Source organism: Capsicum annuum, unplaced genomic scaffold (genome assembly GCF_002878395.1).
Source record: "Capsicum annuum cultivar UCD-10X-F1 unplaced genomic scaffold, UCD10Xv1.1 ctg82981, whole genome shotgun sequence".
NCBI lineage: Eukaryota > Viridiplantae > Streptophyta > Magnoliopsida > Solanales > Solanaceae > Capsicum > Capsicum annuum.
Window position 1 is genome coordinate 18,811 of NW_025893815.1, and position 20,971 is coordinate 39,781.

The 20,971-nt window shown below is 33.4% G+C and overlaps 1 pseudogene; it reads right to left on the bottom strand.

Annotated features, from left to right (window-relative positions):
• LOC124895569 overlaps positions 1-20,971 on the bottom strand; it is a 35,937-nt pseudogene that overhangs the window by 11,081 nt on the left and 3,885 nt on the right.

Consider the following 20,971-nt stretch of genomic DNA (forward strand, 5'->3'; position numbering starts at 1 on the left):
GTTTGGGGGGTTTCTCTTCGTGAGAAAGCATTAATCGTTTGAGTTCTAGAAGATACTTGTTTCTAGCCTCATCATTCTGGATATGTTCTATAATGTCAAACAGGATCTCTTTAGGATTTCCTGGAATGACATTAATGGTCTTTCTGGTGCAAGTGCAGAAAGTACCGTTACAGGCACATTCTTGGCCGGATTGGGATTGATCTGTCTCATAAGCGGCATTGATGAATTCTTCATCGCTGTAGTCATCACTGGACGAGTTATAGGAGTCTGAAGACTCAGAAGACTCAGGCGAATCTTCCAATATAGAGAATAGACTAGCTCTGGTCTCTTCAGAGAGATCTAATTGGTTTATTTTCTTTTTCTTGTTAGATTTGCAATCTTTTGCCCTGTGGCCTGCCTTGCCACAAGTCCAACAAGTATCTTTAGCCTTAGAGGTTTATCGCTTGGTAGAAAATCTACTAGGTTTATTGGATTCCCTTTTGAAGGGTTTCTTGCTAGAGGTAGTCTTTTTGTGAGGTCTTGAGGACTTCTTTCTATGCTTTTTGCTAGGACTGGTGGATCCATAGTCTTGGCAGAAGGTTCCAAATCCATATTTGGAAGTACTATCTTTCTTAAGCTATTTCTTAAGCTTGAGGCTTTTCAGAAGCTTAAAACCATACAAGCAAGCTCCCAAGTTCCAATCTGATTGAATGAAAAGCTATTCAATTCATTACTTACCACAAAGAAATAAGAAATTATTTCACAATACGAGGCAGAAAAAGAGACAGATATATGTAGGAAATGAACTACCAAGGATTATCATGGCAGCTGATGTTGTAGCCCCAAGCCAGTTTGATTCCTTTGCTGTCAGACCATACAGGATAGAATACACAAGAAGTACTACAAGTGAACCAACATATAGAAGTCCAAGATACAAAGCCCTGCAGAGCCCAAGTTCAAAGTGAAGAAGAGTAAATTATAGACTTCAGAGAAAATGTTGAAAAGATAGTGCAGAAAATATGATGAGCAGTATAAATGAGAACTCACTGAACACATAATATAACAAGGTCACTTTCTAATCTAAAGCAGCATTTAAATTAATTTGCTTAGAAGTGGGATTTTAAGATCTACTATTTTTACTGGAATACTGGAGAGTGTGTTTTGTACTCTCAGAGTTAGTATTCCTTTTATTCAAATAGATTTGAGTTACACCCATTGTTTAGCATTCTTTGGCTCTTAATTTTAAAAGTCTGTTAGTTGAGAACATTTTGGCCTATCTTCATATCTTCCATATCTTATAACAAAAATTATGTTCCATCCAAAAAAAGAGTTGTCATATTAGTCATCCCTGTCCTTTATATAGAGCTCTTCCTATCTTTGTTGAAATCCCTAGCCAACAAGAATGATCTCCCCCTTCAAAAAGTATTACATCTTACTCTGTCTTTCTATTGCCTATAAACAGTCTAGCACATCAATGATGTCTTCTTTTAGAGCTAATCTTCGTGTTTACACCAAAAATAAAGAAGTGCTAAACTATTCATGTTGATCTTCTGGACATCCTCAAAACAACCCTTGTTTTTTTCTGTCCAAACTGTCCACCATATATATGTTTAACAATTTTCCATCTCTCCTCCTTTATTACATTTACATCCCCGTTCCAGCTGCTTAGTACGTTTTTAATGCTGCCAGGTTCTACCCACCTTATCTCCTTCAGGTTGAAAACATTCTTTACAGCTGCTCTGTCCGTTTCCAATGTAAGAAAAGATGGTTGATTGTGTAAAGAAAGGATCTTACGCGCAACTCAACCCCAAAACCTAGCACATAAGGGGAGGATTGCTCAAGTCCATATAAAAAGACCGACAGTTCACTCCCCAACAATGTGGGACTTTCACCCACTCTAACACCACCTTCATACCCAGTCCCAACAAGAGCGTAGTTTGGGAGCTCAAACGTGGATGGACCTGCTATTTGAGAAGGAATATCAACTGCTATTTGTATGCAAGAGGGAACAGATGAGCTGTTGTTACTGAATGCATTGGGTCTATCAGCATGTACAGGTTCACGCATTATGCCATTAGGTTTTGCAGCAGTTCCAACATTTTCAACAGCACCACAAGTTGAATTTTGATACATTACAGTAAGGAAAGAAAACTTAAACATTAACTTGAGACAACAACACAAGCTTCTCAAATGCAGGTTCTTGGAAGAACAAAGATAACAAGCAAATAGAAGGCAATGAAGGTAAGGATAAGTCTAGACGATCTTAGGGATAGGCTCCAAACTGAACATAGTGCTCTTCATTCTTATTGCAGATAAGATCATACAACTTATTATTTTGACGTTAAGAGTTTCTTGTAGTGGGTGTTGAATCTATTTTGCAACTTTGGAGGCCTTGTAAAGCACAGAGAGGCTCATTTTTGTAAACAAAATACTGCCCACATAGTATATATGCTATAATTTTCAAAAAAATATGGTGCTTGCTAGTTTTACGAATATCATGTTTGCTTGTACCTTCCAATGCAACCTCCTGGTGAAAAAACTAACCACCAATAGGCATCTTTTAGCATAGAAGATTGTAAAACTTTCTTACTATGAATTAGGTAAGTGCAAGTTCTTGAAGAGAAATTGTTTGCATCATTGAAGATCAGAAAGCCAGGTATACAGGAGATTAGACATGTTAAAGAAAAAATGATAGGTTTAATATCAGGAAAGACATCAAAAACTCTCATTGGCATATAAATGATGGATCCCAAATAACTTCAGAAGTTACACACAAAAGGAAAATGGTATAGAAACTAATTCCACCATCATAATAACTATGTCTGCTTCATGTAAGCATATACATTATCAGGAAAGACATCAAAGACTCTTATTGACATATAAATAATGGATCCCAAATAACTTCAGAAGTTACACGCAAAAGAAAAATGGTACAGAAACCAATTCCACCTTCATAATAACTGTGTCTGCTTGATGTAAGCATAAACATAAAGAACATACTGACATACCAAAAAATTATCAAAATGTTCTACAATGTAGTGCATAGTTTTTTTTTTTCATTTTGTGAAATTGAACACAGTGCATAGTTTAAAAATGTGCAAACAATATTTAATGTGGAAGGTGAAGCATCAAGTACTGGAAGGAAAATGTAAAACATGGTGGAGGCAAATAAAAGAGGGTATCTGAAAGAATGATAAGAAGACAGGGTGGAACTCCCTCATAGCAAGTCAAATAAAGTTAAAAACTATATCAAGAAGATGAAACTAGAAGCTTCTGTATGTGTCTCACATACTTGGCATAAACCATGTGTGAATGAGCACAACAGAATAAAATGTACTGAGACAAAGTAGGCATTTGATTGCAGATCAAATGGAAGAGTCTACCAACCGACCAGATTTAAGAGCAGCTCTGGTCCATGTACTATTTTGAGGTAAAGTTATATGGTTAAAAATTTGGACGTTACTTAATATATACACAAACTGAACATAAACAGCCCAGTTAGACAAGTTCTTTTTGTAGCTACCCAGTGACAACCTTAGTGAAAGAATACATCAATGAGAACTTGACTCAGTAAGCTTAATGAGCTTTCCCCTGCAACGAATGAAAGTGTGGATGACCCGACATCAAATATACAATTGTTATTATACACATAATCTCCATACAACAGTAACAATATACCCGATGTATATTCGGGTAGAATATATGCAAACCTTACCTCTACCTTAGAGATGAAAAGAAAATGGTAGCACCAATCCTCCCTAAATACTTCAAAACAAAAAAATAGCCAATACTTACAAAACTAAATGAAGCAAAAAAAGTTCATTGTCTTGATCACCAGCAAGTAAAAGAAATGTTTACAATTGGAGATTCAAAAAGGTTGCAAAAGAAAGAAGCAAACTTTCTATTTAACAAGTATCAAAGGGGGAAAGAATAAGAGTAAAACCAGTAAGTATACGAGAAGTATGAACACTATAGTCAATGAACAAAATATGAATTGTAGTTTGTCCATTTAGCATCCATCACTCCAACAGAGAATCGGGACTTACAAGAAGGTCGAAAGGTTTGCCTATCGAGTCTTTCAAGATTGTGATTTGATCCTCTTTCATAAGAAAGTCTTAACATTGCCTGCTTACCTGAAACTCAAGATATTTTAACTTGGGTGTGGTATAAGAAAGAGCGTCTAGTGCATTTTGAACTTCATATTTGAGAATGTCGTTATCTCTAAATGTTGTGGCTAGATCAGCTTGAAGTTGCTTTATGTCCATCTCCTCGGAATAGAGCTTCTCCCTTAGCACAGTTGTCAGCAAAGTCTTCGATTTAAGCTCTTTAACCTTTTCCTGGTAGTTTTCCCGGACATAATCTCTATTCTATTGAGCTACTTGATATTCCACTTGTAACTGAGTGAGCTGCTGCCTTAGATTTTGATTCTCCTCTAACACTTGCTCTATTCTCTTAGACAAATCTTCAAGGTGTTTCTCCAAAAATGACATCTTGATTCTATTATCTACTTCCTTCTCATTAAATGAAGAGACTTCCCTTTGTAGAGAGACATTCTGCTCTACAAGCTCCCTCGCCCTTTCACGGAGTCTATGTTATTCAATTTAGAATTTCTCAAGTTTTCGAGACCAATCGTTGGATTTTCAATCCAACTCTTTTTCTAGTACTGATTGTAACTCATTCTTTTCTGTCTTCAATCTTCGTATCTGTGAATCTAGTTTTGCCTATAATATGCTGGCTTCTTCCTTAGCATAAGCCCTTTCAGCAACTTGATTCCGTAGCATGTTTGAAACTTCAGAAGCAATTTGTACCTTCTCCTTTGTCAATTTTCTAATAGTTCGAATCAACACTAGAACACTAAGGTCTCTGCCGTGAAGAAACATTTGTCATTACTTTGGACAAGCAAATGCAAATTAAAACATCAGTTTAAGTGTGAAAAAAGAAACTATAGCAAAATGATATGCATACCGGCTTGAATCATGACCAGATTTCTTAGGATGAACTTTCTTACTGTGACCATGGGGAGATTTGCTCAGATTCGTGAAATTCCTTTTTCCTGACCCACTGTCATAGAAGGATTTAGATGACAATGAAACACTCCTCTAAGAAGAAACTTCCTTGGACTTTAATGGTGGTGAAGGGGTTTTGTTTGCATCATTAGTTGATGATCGTAAAAAGAAGAAGTTGTTCTTCATCATATCTATGTATGGAGACTGTACATGAATCAAACTAGTGTCCATGATATTTCAAAGGACAAAGCAAAACACTCAAACAGTCACTCACAAATCATTATCCATTCATGAAAATACTGCAAGCTAACTAAATACTTATGAGATAAAGCAAAAAATCTCTCTTTGTATATGCTTCTTCTTGAAAGACAACATATGTAACCCCTACCTTCGCAAGTGGAAAACTTATTTCCCATAAATCCTCAGCAAGGAAAGCAAAAACACGAGGATATTAACAACAGTAGCAAGTAAGAAAACAGAGGTATACGATACAAAGAGTAGAAAAGAAAAATATATACTAATACTACTACCAGAAGAGACATGACGCAACACTATTTACTATTAGTCTTCTACTGAAAATTAATAAAATACCCCACAAACAAATAGCATAAGAACAATTCAAAGAACTTATCAAATCCTTCTAATAAAACAAATAATCATGGTAAATAATAAAAAAAAAAAGAGAAATTACTGAATCAAAGAGTTGAAAGAGTAAGAGCCGGCAAAAGGTTGTCAGAATCTGTAGGATTCTTGTCATTTTTTCTTGAAATGTAAAAATAGCAAAAGACTAGAATGGAGAAAACTTTTTTTTCTGTGTCTTTCATTCATCATCGTACAATGCATATATACAACTAACAAGGATCTGTAAATAGAAAGTAAATATTGTACAAGGATCTATATATGGAAAGTGAATATTTACAAGGATCCAGAAATATGGCAAGTGAATATTTACATACTCATAATGAAAAACTTGAGAAATACCCATGAGAGAGAGAGAGAAGAAAAGTGTAACAAATAATTTGTGTTATTCAATGGCTATAAATGAGGTCAAATTATCCATATAATAGAAATAAAATGTAAACTATAAATTAACTTTTTCAAAGTAGCACACAAATTAACTTAAATTATGAAATTTAAGATATTTATTATTTCAAAATTTAACTTTTCCATATAAACATCACTGAATTGATATAAACAATATTTTGAAACATGATAAATTAATCAAATAACCCCAAAATATTGTAATATTGTATTTCTTTTATCTCTAGACCTTTTTTTAATACATAAGAAATACTAAAGTCATACAATAATCTCCTTTCTTTTTATAGTCTAAACTTACCATTTAAAAATTGTTTCATTTGAATTAATAAGATCATAGTAGATTGTAAAAAATCAGCTAATAAATGATATATATTTCCATTAAATAAATAAAGTACGATATAATTGTAATAAGACTACACAATCAACTAATTAATTTCACTTAATTAGATTAAATTTTAAGATCATAATATATAGACTAAAGTTCCTTAAATTTAATGTTGTAATTTTCAAAATATATTTATGGCTAAATTAGTAGTCAATATTCACTGTTTTTTCTAATCAATATATGTATATCAATTACGGAACTTTGCATATATTCTTTATTAAAATAATTGTCAATATTAACTGATTTTTACCACAATGTAATCTAATTAGTTTGATAACAATACAATTATTATTAATATTATATATTTGTTAACCATATATTTGTCCTAATTTTATAGCTTGATTATATTTAATTAATCTACAATTACATAAAGGACTCAAATATGGAAACAATTGATATTAATTGTCTTTATAATATCAAAAATTTAATCCCATGAATTTCTCATATTCTTATAGTTTGATTATATCAAATTGATATTAATTAAATTTATAATTTTGGGAAGAATTTTAAAAAGGTAACGATTATTTTATTCCTAATTGCTGATTTATTTCTCAAAAATTTCTTATAAATTAATAATTTGATTATAGTTAATTGATGATTTAATTATCTTTATAATTTGCTAAAAACTCAAATAAGGTAACCATTATTTTTTCTCAATTACAGATTTTCTAAAATTCAATCGTTTATTATTTTACTAAAATAGTTCAAATTTAATTGTTTTGAGACATGACATCTTTTTGTCTATAAATCTTTTTAATACATAAGAAATGCTAAAGTCATACAATAATCTACTTTATTTTTATAATCAAAATTTACCATTTAAAAATTATTTCATTTGAATTAATAACATCATAATAGATTGCACAAAATCAATCAATTAATTATATGTATTTTTATTAAATAAATGATGTACGAAATTGTTGTAATAAAACTATACAATCAACTAATTAATTTCAATTAATTAGAATCAGTTTTATGATCAGAATATATAGACTCAAGTTCTTTAAATTTAATGTTGTAAATTTTAAAATATATTTATGGCTAAAGTAGAAGTCAATGTTCGTTATTTTTGTAACCAATATATGTATATCAATTACAAAACTTTGCATATATGTTTTATTAAAATAATTACCAATATTAACTGATTTCTAACTCAATTTAATCTAATTAATTTGATAACAATAAAATTATTATTAATATTATATATTTATTTACCATAAATTTGTCCTAATTTTATAGCTTGATTGTAGTTAATTAATTTACAATTATATAAAGGGCTCAAATATGAAAACAATTGATATTAATTACCTTTATAATTTCGGCAATTCAATCCCATGAATTTCTCATGTTTTTATAGATTTATTATATTAAATTGATATAAATTACCTTTTTAATTTTGGGAAGAATTTAAAAAAGTTAAAGATTATTTTTTTCCTAATTACTGATTTATTCCTCAAAAAATTCTTATAAATTCATAATTTGATTATAGCCAATTGATTATTTAATTATCTTTATAATTTGCTAAAAGCTCAAATAAGGTAACAATTATTTTTTTCTAAATTATGGATTTTCTTATATTCAATCTTTTATTGTTTTACTAAAATAATTCAAATTTAATTGTTTTGAGGGATGACAATTTTTTGTCTTTAAATCTTTTTTAATACATAAGAAATGCTAAAGTCATACAATAATCTCCTTTCTTTTTATAATCCAAACTTACCATTTACAAATTATTTCATTTGAATTAATAAGATCATAGTAGCTTACACAAAATTAATTAATTAATTATATCTATTTTTATATAAAAAATGATGTACGACATAATTGTAATAAAATTACACAATCAACTAATTAATTTCAATTAATTAGAATCAATTTTATGATCATAATATATAGACTCAAGTTCCTTAAATTTAATTTTGTAAATTTTAAAATATATTTATGGCTAAAGTAGTAGTCAGTGTTCGTTGTTTTTTTACCAATATATGTATATCAATTACGAAACTTTGTATATATTTTTTCTTAAAACTCAAACTTTGTTTATTATTAATATTATATATTTATTTACCATAAATCTATCCTAATTTTATAGCTTGATTATTTTTAATTAATATACAATTACATAATGGACTCAAATATGGAAACAATTGAAATTAATTACTTTTATAATTTCAAAAATTTAATATCATGAATTTCACATATTCTTATAGTTTGGTTATATCAAATTTATATTAATTGCCTTTATAATTTTGGGAAGAATTTTAAAAAGGTAATGACTATTTCTTTTCCTAATTATTGATTTATTTCTCAAAAATTTCTTATCAATTTACAATTTGATTATTTAATTTTCTTTACAATTTGCTAAAAACTCAAATAAGGTGACAATTATTTCTTTTCTTAATTACGGATTTTCTTATATTCAATCTTTCATTGTTTCACTAAAATAGTTTAAATTTAATTATTTTGAGGGATGACAATTTTTTAACTATAAATCTTTTTTAATACATAAGAAATGCTAAAGTCATATAGTAATCACCTTTATTTTTATAATCCAAACCTATCATTTAAAAATAATTTCATTTGAATTAATAAAATCATTGTAGATTGCACAAAATCAGTCAATTAATTATATGTATTTTTATTAAATAAATGATGTACGAAATTGTTGTAATAAAACTATACAATCAACTAATTAATTTCAATTAATTAGAATCAATTTTATGATCATAATATATAGACTCAAGTTTCTTAAATTTAATGTTGTATGTAAATTTTAAAATATATTTATAGCTAAAGTAGTAGTCAACGTTTGTTGTTTTTTTACCAATATATGCATATCAATTACGAATCTTTCCATATATTTTTTTATTAAAATAATTGTCAATATTAACTAATTTCTAGTTCAATTTAATCTAATTAATTTGATAGCAATAAAATTATTATTAATATTATAAGTGTGCGATAAAGAGTGTGCCGCACAACCTAATTATGCGATAAGGTGTGCGCCGCATACATTACTACTCAAGTGACTTAAACACTCCGTTTTGGGGGCAAAATAGTTCTTTTTCCACCCTTATTTAGCCATAAACACGAAATTCAGTCCTCAAATACCCCAAAATACACCTTCATTCATCAAAATTGCTCAAGAACTCTCCTTAGGGTTTCAAAATAAAAACCCAAGCAACTCAAGATTCAACCGTGGGTTTTTGAAACTAATTGCATATTTGGAATCCCCAGAACGTAGGCTTCAAGAAATACCTATCATCTTCGCATATAGAGGTACGTGGGGTTATCCTAAAATCTCATGGCCTTTAAATTCATGTTTTATAATGGGGGTTTTAAAACTACGAATATAATCATGTTTTGAACATTTCTATAATATTTATTTGGTCTTTAGGCCTATTTTCGAAGTGATTTGACATATTATATATGTATATGCATGTGTTTCGAAAAGGTGTTAATTTGAGAGCATGAATTATATGAAATCCCTCTCTTGATGTGAATTTATTTTAAATGTTCATATGATGTAAATTTTTTGAAGACATCTTGAAAAGCATGACATAAAATATTTTGAGAATTGATATGGTTTTGACTTGAAAACGAGAGGGCTATTTGTGTTGAAACATGTTGAATACAATGGTTGAATGAGAAGAATAATGTGATATTGATGGCTTGCAAGTTGGGTATGACGATACCCTAAAGAATATGATATGTGATTGAATCAGAAGAAATTTGAATGCATTGATTTTACATGAGATAGGTGGATGACCGAAGAAGGCAATTGAGTGTAAGGGATCATCGCTGGAAACTGTGTTTGCCTACATGGGAATTTGGTACCCTGCTTTGTGACCTTCCGTACCTGACTTTCTGTCATTCCCAAGTTGGGACTATAGTTAGGAGCCTTCCTTTGTGATCTTGCGTACTACCATTGGGTCGAGACACCCTGCTGTGTGATCTTGTGTGTCGTCCCCTCACTTATACTCTAATCTCGGTGGCAACCGCGGTTTGACAGTTGGTGTAAATGTGATATGTAGGGTATTCCACCTAGCTCAGCTGTATTACATTGTTGTTGAAAACAATTATATTACGTCCATGTGTTTTCAAATGATTTGATATGAAACTGCTTTATAATGGCTCTCAACTATATTTTTTAAACATATTATATTTTGTTTTGATATCTCTGCATACCAGTACTTTTGTATTGACCCCCTTTCCTTCCAAGTTTGGAGGCACAGTCTAGGGGTCCAGAAAATCAGTAAATTCCTCAGACAGATTTGCAGAGTCACTTGGTGAGCCTTCTATATTTTGGAAGGCCTGATATCTGACAGTTTTATTTATCATTTATTAGTTTTAGATCTACTAGGGGCCTTGTCCCAATTTTCAGATAAATATTTATTTCAGTCATGTAGTAGAGATTTCGCAGACGTTATAGAGATGTTGTGTTAAGATTATGGGACATTATTCCCCATTAATGATTTGATATGATTCTTGACTATGTTTCCATAATATTGTTTATCTTTCGTATTTATTTTATCATATGAATTTTGTGCATGATTATCAGACAAATAGGGGTGTTTCGGGTCTTCATGGTTCAGAATGCTCGTCATGGCCAGGGCCCCGGTTCAAGTCGTGACAAACTTGGTATTAGAGCACAGTTCATGGTCGCAGGGTGTCTGCAAAATCACGTTGGGTAGAGTCTAGTTTATGGGTGTGTAGCGTGCTACACTTATAAGCAGGACGGTACTAGGCGTTTAGGAATGTCTCTCTTTCTTCATGTTCTAGTTCGTGCAATAGAATCAAAATATTCCTCTTTCATACTGTCATTCGTGCTATGGTGTCGCCCATATGAAGGTACAGTCATCCCAAATTCTTTCCTTACTCTAATGTTCTCAGACACCCATTATTAGGGTGATTCAAGTGCAAAAAGTTTAGAATCTACATGATATAGTCTTTTCCGATTGTGTCATATAAGAAAAAAAATCATACAAAGAATCGAGAGGAGTCTGTTGGTGCTTCAATATGTGTTGATTCTGATGTAAACATTGATCCTGATGGAATCGTGCTTTCCATCTTAAGGTATTAAATGCATCTAGTCCCTCCCAAAAATCTTGATACAGATGTGGACGGTGTATAGCAGAATGTTAGAACTGTATTTCCACCCGAATAGTAGTATAAGTTAAAGTGTTGTTGTCATGACCTATCGATAATGAAATTAGACCAAGAAGTTATTGATGTGAAGTCACAAAGTTAGAAGTCAGAATGAGGGTGATTTTTGGTGTAAATGAATATTTCAGTTGAATAACCGATATTTGAGGGTGATTTACCCCTTTATAGTGATAAACTAATGTGGTAGCTAGTAGTATGTGCGGATTGTATGGTAGTCCATGGGGGAATTATTTTACTCAGATTTTTATTTATACAGAGTAAGATGTGTATTCTTAGACCATTAAATATTATGTGTCAATTTCCTATCTCTTGTAATATGTAATCTTGAGATCATGGTGTTTTTGAAAAAAAAATTAAAGTCTAGTGAAGCCGTGTGGGGCTCTTTTGATTCACTAGAATAGTTGCCTTTTCATCCATCTTATTTTCTTGTCTAAAATACAAAACCAAAGTCTAGTGAAGCCGTGTGAGGCCTATTTCGATTCACTAGCAACTTGTTGTCCAATTTGTTGTTCTTTTGCTGGTTTAATATATGTATGGCTGAATCTGTTTGCATGAGATGGAGTTGGTAAAGAGGTTATTTGTCCTTGTGAGTTAGTTTAGTATAAGGTAGAGAAGGATTTGTTAGTCAGGGTGATTTTTTGGTTACTTGAATGTGAAAAATGGCTATATTAGCGAGTAAGTTATGATTATAGACTCATGGTTGTTTGAGGAATTTGAAGGCAGTCTAAATGTATGCTTGAGTAAGTAAGTATGAGGTGAGAAATCCGCATAAGTAGATAAGATCGTATGGGGTTATAATATCAGATTAAGGTTGATCATGTCTATTATGTGACCTTACCCCTTGACTTTTTTCGTTGGTAGTTGTAAACTAGTACTACTTATGAGAAGGTATGTAGAAAATTATGAGGTATTTGGATAGTACTACATGACTAGCAGAGATTTTTCAAAGTTTTGCAGGAGTTCTCAAAACTATTTTCTAAAAAATTAAGAGTACTTTGAAAAAAATCTATATAAATTTTTTACTACTTAGTGATTGCCTAGACATCAATTAGGACGGGGAGTCAAGTGTGGAAGTCCCAACATGATGAAATACCTAAAAGATGGGGAGGGCAAATCAAGGATCGTAGGAGGTCAACGTAGAGTAGTTTCTTTCAAACTAATCATTTTTTGTGGATGCAGGGATCGATACACAAAATGAGCATTTCTTTCAAAAAATCCCCAAGCAAGTCGGGAGCCATGACAGAGCATATAAGGCTTAATTACGGTACTTTTGGTAGCCCAAAACCAACTCAACACCCATTGATTGACGACCTTTCAAATTGTCCATCTCATTTCTTGAGATCATGGAGGACAAACAAAAGTGTCTTGTCTTCTTTACAAATATTGTATTTAGAATTTTTCTAAAAAAAATAGTTGCTAGCAAAAGTGAATTTATGCCTACTAATCGTCTACCTTGAGTATAGGTACATGCAGAAAGCAAGACCCTGACGCTGGCGTCGAGGATATCGTCATCATTCAATATCTGTTGGCGCGCTAGACACAACGCTGGCGTCAAGGATATCATCAGCATTCAATATATCTGTTGACACGCAAGACACAACGCTGGCGTCGAGGATATCATCATCATTCAATATTTGTTGACGCGCTAGACACAACACTGGCTTCGAGGATATCATCATTATTATATATCTATTGACACTTAATACACAATGCTGGCATCAAGGATATCATCATCATGCAATATCTGTTGACATGGAAGACACAACACTGGCGTCGAGGATATCACCATCATACAATATCTGTTGACGCGCAAGACACAACGCTTGCATTGAGGATATCATCAGCATACAATATATCTGTTGACATGCAAGAGACAACGCTGGCGTTGAGGATATCATCAGCATTCAATATATCTATTGACACGCAAGACACAACACTGGCGTCGAGGATATTATCATTATTTTATATTTGTTGACATGCAAGACATAAACTCTGACGTCGAGGATATCTTATCATTTTATGAATCAATATCTGAATGCATCGAGAGCATACGATTTGAAGGGACGCCTTTAAGTCGCTATCTAAGGATGAATGATATATAAGACTTCCTAGAAATTGACAATTTTAGGGTCATATGTAAGTCATATTATTTGAAATAGGATAGTGTGCAAGATCACATATGAGTTGATAGCCTGTAGGTCATCCGTAAGCCACAACAAAATCCTAACCGGATAGTGTGCAACATCACCCAAAAATTGATAGTTCAAAGGTTATCCATAATTCGCAACTAAATCCTTACCGGAGAACATGGAAGATTATCAAATTGATACGTCCAAGGGTTCTCTATAAGCCGTGTCATATCCAAGATTGATTATGTGCAGGATTACCCAAATACTGACAATTTGAGGGATTATCTATAAGTCATATTGTATCCAAGGTCGGATGATGTGCAGGAACACCTGTAAGCTAGCGATTGGAGGGATATCTGTAAGCCATCTCTTATTCAAAGTCAGATAATGTACAGGATTACCTAAAAGCTAGAAATCAAAAGGATATCTGTAGGTCGCCTCGTATCCAACATCAAATAATACGTAAGACTATCCAAATATTGATAATTTAAAGGAAATTTATAAATTGATCATTGTCTATAACCGGAGAGCTTATCATTCCACATGCAACAAATGATATAGGTACCCAAAGGGTTGCCACACCAGCATAAGATTACATGGTTGTAGAGACCGTTCTGCATAAAGTATCTCCGGTGTCCAAAAGGGCCACCTACTTTGAAGACATATTCAACCGAAAAATGTCATAATTATACAACAACCAAGAGGGTTGTTGTGTTTGGTATTGCCGGTTATTTCATTCCAAACAGGTACATGAAGAGATGACTCCGCTTTTCAGGCCACAACTCACATGGAGATATGGTAAAAGATTGCATACCTCTCTCGTGAATTATGTTTAGCACTAACACTTTTTGCTTGAAGCATTGTCAAGAGCATCCGAGAGGATGAAAATATCAAATCAAAACCACAAGTGCGGATGGCTACAAATAGGATGCAGCACCCGAATCCAACCCGTTTTCTTTTTCCTCTTTATGGTCACCAACGTTCCACACGAATCCATACTAGAAGATGTTGAGAATATTCTAGAAACACACTTAGGTATCTCATCCAATGTTCAAATCCCAAAATTCTCGAATAGAGGTTTAGGAATTCGTACATAGGTGGAGTATTTTCATTGGCTTGTGAAGATTATTCCCTTTCCACCAATTTCTATTAGCCACATTTTGGAATTCTGTTAAAGAAAATCAAAGTAGAGGTACAGTTCATTAGGGTCCGGATCTTTTGAAATTCAAAAATGAACCCTCAATCCCCTTCTATAAGTAGCTCTCTTTAGAGCAAGAAAAAGGATGGAAACATTGCCAAGTTGCGGCCGAGCTACAGCTATCCAATGGTGATCAACTGAAAAACATTCGCCTGATAATCGCATTTTGTATATATATATATAGGTCAAACTCTGCCGTTTCTGAGTATTTTTTAATGAACACCCTTACCACAAAAAACAAGACTGAGTGTGACAGGAAGGGTGTTCAAATCCTGCACTGAGGTTCTAAGTTCCATACTCAACATAGCCCCCCAATAATTTTTTTTGTATTTGGACACGTTTGAAACTCATAAACTATAGTTATGCTTTTTTGATGAATCAATTTCTGAACATATGTTTTTTTGTCCCAATGAGCTCTTGCAAAAGAGCTAGTAACTAGCATGCCATGTATAAGAATTTTGTTAAAATAAACTTAAAGGTAAATTTATAAAGTGGTTGTTATACTAGATATCTTGCATGGGGCAGAGTGTTTGGCTGGTCAAGAGCTCGCATGTTCCAAAGATAAATGTAGCAGAAATAAGGATGTTGAGATTGGTGGGTGGGCATACTAGGAGAGATAGAATAAGGAACAAAAGATATGCGAGAAAAAGTGGTAATTCTCTCTGTGGTGGACAACTGACAAGAAGACAAGAGGGTTGGGGATAAAGAACCTAAAAATTCAAAGTAAGGCTCTCGTGATGAAATGGTTGTGGAAATATGCAAATAATAACCAGCTGCTATGGAGGAAAGTGATTGGGGCTAAATATCCTGAAGAAGATAGATGGATGACTAAAGAAGTGACCACACCATACGGGGTTAGCCTCTAGAGATCTATTAGATCTATTAGACACTAGTGGAATGAAGTTAAAAGCAACTCAAAGGTTAAAATGGTGGATGGAAACAAGACTAGGTTCTGGAAGGATAATTGACATGAGGATGGTAATATGGAAGTGATTTTTCCAGATATCTACAACTTGGTATTGTTTCAATAGAGGAATGCAGCAGAATTATAGACTCCACATGGGTGGAACTTCAATTTCAGAAGGCAACTTAATGACCTGGAGGTAATGAGAGTTATTAAATTTTTTAATACTGTGGACTTATTTAATGGACTGCAGACAGTGAAGGACGTACTATGGTGGATGGTAAATGAAAAAGGAATGTTCAGTGTCAGCAAATCCTACAAGATGATGAACCAAATAAATCACCCGGATCCAAGATGGCCATGGAAGCAAATATGGAAAAGTAGGATACCTCACACAGCGTCGTGCTTTGTCTTTGTCTGGTTACTGACCAAGGAAGTAGTTCTTACAGAAGATAATGTCATGAATAAAGGAAAACATTAAGCTCTAGATGTTTCTGCTGTGGAGAAACTTTAGAGATGGTTAACCATGTATTTCTTCATTGTAAGTACACCCAACAACTTTGGAGAATCGTCTTAAGAATAAAAGGCGTTTCTAGGACAATGACTAGGAAAGTATCCGAGACTTTAATGTGCTAGGAGAAGCAAGTGTACATGCGAAGGACAGAGGTAGATGGAGAATTATCCCTAGTGCTATATGGTGGGCTATATGGAAAGAAAGGAATTCTAGATGTTTTGAGAGCATAGAGAATAGTGTGGAGAAGGTTAAACTCAATTGTATTTTGCTTTTATGTTTTTGGTGTAATCAACTATACTATAATGATACTGCCTTGACAATTGATGTTCCAGACTAAATTTATATATAGAACAGTCGATTTAGGAGAACTATTGTATATAAAGGTTTAAGTACAACCCATGTACTGTGTGATATAATACAAAGTTACCAATTTCAACAAAAAAAAGATAATAATTTTTCAAGTACTAAAAGTTTATAAAATAACAAATAAAGTAATTAAATCTCAGTTCAAATTGGGTGGGTTGGGTTATGACCCGCATTTTAGAGCATTTCAACCCAACCTATTTCAGCCCAAGTAGCTTTAGGGCGGGTTAATAACCCGCCCATTTATTAACTCAGACCTCTTTGATCCGCCTAAATCCAGCCAACCCCACCCATTTGACACCTTTAGTTTAATAGAAGTAAAGTGGACCATGCCAAAACACATACTAGATCTATTGACTTGAAGTAAAGTGGACTATCAAAGGACACACAACAATCTGTTGAGCTGTTGGATTAGAGGGGATTAGCAAGATTTAGAAGAAATAGGGGTGAACAATCCTCCTTGTATTTGGTGGACTGTATGGAGCGAGAAAAGTTGAAGGTATTTTGAAGATAAATATTATTCCATTCAGAAAGTTAAATGGAATAGCATTGTAGATTTTTGTTTTTTGTTTAAGGGCCAACGTGTACAGGATGCATAACAGGTAGTAGATCTCTTCGAATCCTCCCATTATTTTCATTATTTTTCATTTCTTTTGGACTACTAGCATAACCTTAACGCTGACGAATACAAAGTAATATCTCCAGAAAAAAAACTATTTATCTCAAAAAGAAAAGAATACAAATGTTCAAACTTCCTTACAGCTCCAGTTGTTGGTCCCTTAATACTTGTCCCTCATAACCAGCCAAACTTTCTTTGATAACCGTCGTGTTTGGGCCATCTTGTACCTTGACTAGTTACACAAGGTACTGCTACCTCCCACCAGCACAGATACTGGGTAACTCTGTCCATCAAGGCTTGGACAGACGGTAAGAAATCACTTAGTGTTTTTATCTCTGTTGGAAATTAAACCTGAGACCTCATGGTTCTCAATTTACTTTATTGACCACTAGGTCACACTCTTAGCTGCAAGTGTGCAACCAGCCAAACTATTTTTCTATAAACCAGAATGAGAATTGTGAACCGCAATATTATATCAAGTTTCTTCTCTCCATATCGCCATAGAGTTACAATAACATTACATTAATCAGAAAGTAAATAAAATTGTTTAAAATAGACCAAATATAATCCTGTCGTGTATGCTTAAACACATTTTTTAGAACAATAGTGTTAAATATAAAATCTTTTAGAACTATATTGGAAATAAAAGGTCAATGCAAATCCCAAATGAAGCCTACATAGTATAGTAAGATCGAGGAAATCTGCTCGCTAAACAAACTTTCAACAGAAATCACATATACTTAGGAAAGAAAAAGTGGTTCTAAGAAGCTTCATAGAAAAAGAATTGTGTACTTCTTTTTTCATTGATAAGCATAGGAAACTGGATAAAACTACCCATAAAAATCTCAATGACACGAGACCTCACCTCCATTTCTGTCATCAGCTCTCGAGGTTTCTCCCAGGTAGAGATTCTTGTCCTTCTATTATAATAGTATCCAAAAAAAAAATTCAAGAATTGTAAAAATGTTATTAATTGGTTGGAGTAATAAAGCCATAGGAAATATGACAATGTTAGCAACCATAATTGGCCTACTGATCATCAAAAGATGTTGAAAATAGAAATACCTACTAGCATTTAGCCACATGTAAAATATGTATGATAATAGAGAAATGGGGTCAAAATGAAGTTATCGGTAGAGGTGTATCAAGTTCTGCTGATCAACAGTCAGGTAGAATTTGGTAGCGGTGACGGCAACCTATATGATAACTTTGACAAAGAGGACTGAAACAAAGGGGCCTATTATCTCTAGTGCTAATGGAAGCAGAATGATGTACAATGCACTAGATGTGGATACTTGAGGGATTTCTTGGCAGTGATGGGGGCCAACATATCCACCACTTGTTCATAGACAAGACATTAAGTGTTTGTGATGCAGGCATTAACCGATTCATATGAGTAACCTATGTGAATATAATTCAAAATCAAGAATTCCGAAAAGCCAAATTGGCATGCTCTTTTTTTTGTCTAGAGAAAACAAAGTGGTAAAAACATTGGATCTGAATGAAAATGATATTTTTGCAGACCTCATTTTCTTGTATACCGCAGTTTTACACCTTTTTTGTTCACTGGAATCTTAATTTTCTTACAAAAAACTATCATAGAATTCAAATATTGACTCTCTCAGTCAACAAACACCCATTAACCAATTAACTTAAGCATACTTGTTGACAATATTTATGCAAAACGGGTACAATAAAACAGATTGAATTCTCACTGGAACAACCAAGGGAGCTGCTAATTCTCCAGTCTTCTACATAGTTGTCGCAGAATTCACATTATGATTACTTATTGGTATCCAGGGTTGTAACCCTGATGGAAACCTATGATCATTTATCTGTATCTGATATTGGGAGCCAGAAGAATCTGCATTTACCTGCTGTTAAAGACGATAACAAAATGTATTTCATAAATATATGAATGGAACATCGAAAATTGATTGACAATAACCACCAAAGATCTTCCTAAAGCCGTACATTATATGAAGAAGAAAGAGGTAAATTTGGGCCACCAGAACCAGGCATGTGGTTATTCGACATTGGAAGATTTCGTTGAAAATCATGGGGAATAGGTGGTCCCTGAGGCATACTATGCATTCCTACTACAGGTCTACCAGTAACCTGTTGCATAGGTTGAGGAAATTGGATTTGAGAAGGTTAAGACATTGCAACATTTGTATGTCCAAGTGGTAGAAATCGTTGAGATGACCCGGAACCATAAGGTTGTGCCTGCTGGGCTGGAAGCATAGGCTAGAACTGCTAAAGATGTGGGGAAAATAGTTATCATAATGTCTCTACATTCAAAGTCATTTATACCTCCCCTAATCCTCCACAACTTTACCTGCAGTGACATGAATAGAATAGCACCAGGAGCAGGACCAGCCAGAGGAGGTATATGAGGCTTCTCAACCAATATCCATGCAAGGAAGAACAGATGAAATCAGAATATAGCTACTTTTCAATCATATTTAGTTAATTTTCCAATCAATGTTGAAATCTTGTATCCATGCGCAACTCCCTAAATTAATTTGAAGGCCAAGGCAAGAATTTTGAAGCTAAACCACATAGTAACATGAAACCCTTTTCTTCATCTAATAAATAGAAATCTTTAAATGAGAAAAGGGAGAGATAGGAAATAGATGACCTATCACAACGTTAGATGAGAATGGACAAAATGATAAGCATCTTTACCTTATGGCTTGGGTTCAACAGCTACTGATGGCCTAAGTATCTTTTCTTTGGGTGTAAAGAAGCACGTCTGTTAATGCAAAACTACGATCATGGAACTGAAACATGAGGTATGAGTAGGTATTAGGATAACTGAAAAATACTGAGACCGGAATGGGTTGAGCCTCACTCTTCCCTTTTGATGTTCTATGTCATACTGACATCACTAGTAGAATCTGAAAGCCTGACTTGGTTATTCTCTCTATCATCTCCCCCTTAGCTTTAAGCTATCATATTAAGTTTGGGAGATCCCTTACTGTACTCTAAACTGAAGTACACTCACTGCACTCTGGGGTCTGGAAAACTACTATACACGCATATCATGGCACTTAACCTGAATGACTACACCTGAAAGTGGAAAACCCACTGTTATTACTACCTTCTAAGATATACTTGATCATTCAATAGACCCAGTAGTCATCATATAATACTTGCATACTTACTAACTTTGGGTCTTCATGGGTATCCCCATAGTTGGAATGCACACCCTCTAGTTCTTTAACTCTTATTTCTATTAGTTCAACCTTCAAAAACTTAAACTTAGAATCTAGCACTCAACATGGATATCACCAACCCTTCAATGAATCATACTACTTCCGACATAGCCTACCAATATCGCGACTCCAAACTTACATCTCCCTACTATGAGAATCAAGATCATATAAAAAGGCTCAATACTATATATCAAAACTCCTTAACTTGGATATTTAGAACACTATATACCATCTAACCAGTCTTTCTCCACCTAGTAACTCAACGGTACCACTCGTCACACAAAACGTGTAATAGTCTTAGAAAATAACGCAACCTCAGATCACCTTGGGCATACTTCTACATTATATATGTCACATAACACTTCACTACGAATCAAATAAACTTAAGCTCTTGCATATATCGTTCAAGCCTATTAGATTACTTCTATAAAACTAGTATCATTAACCAA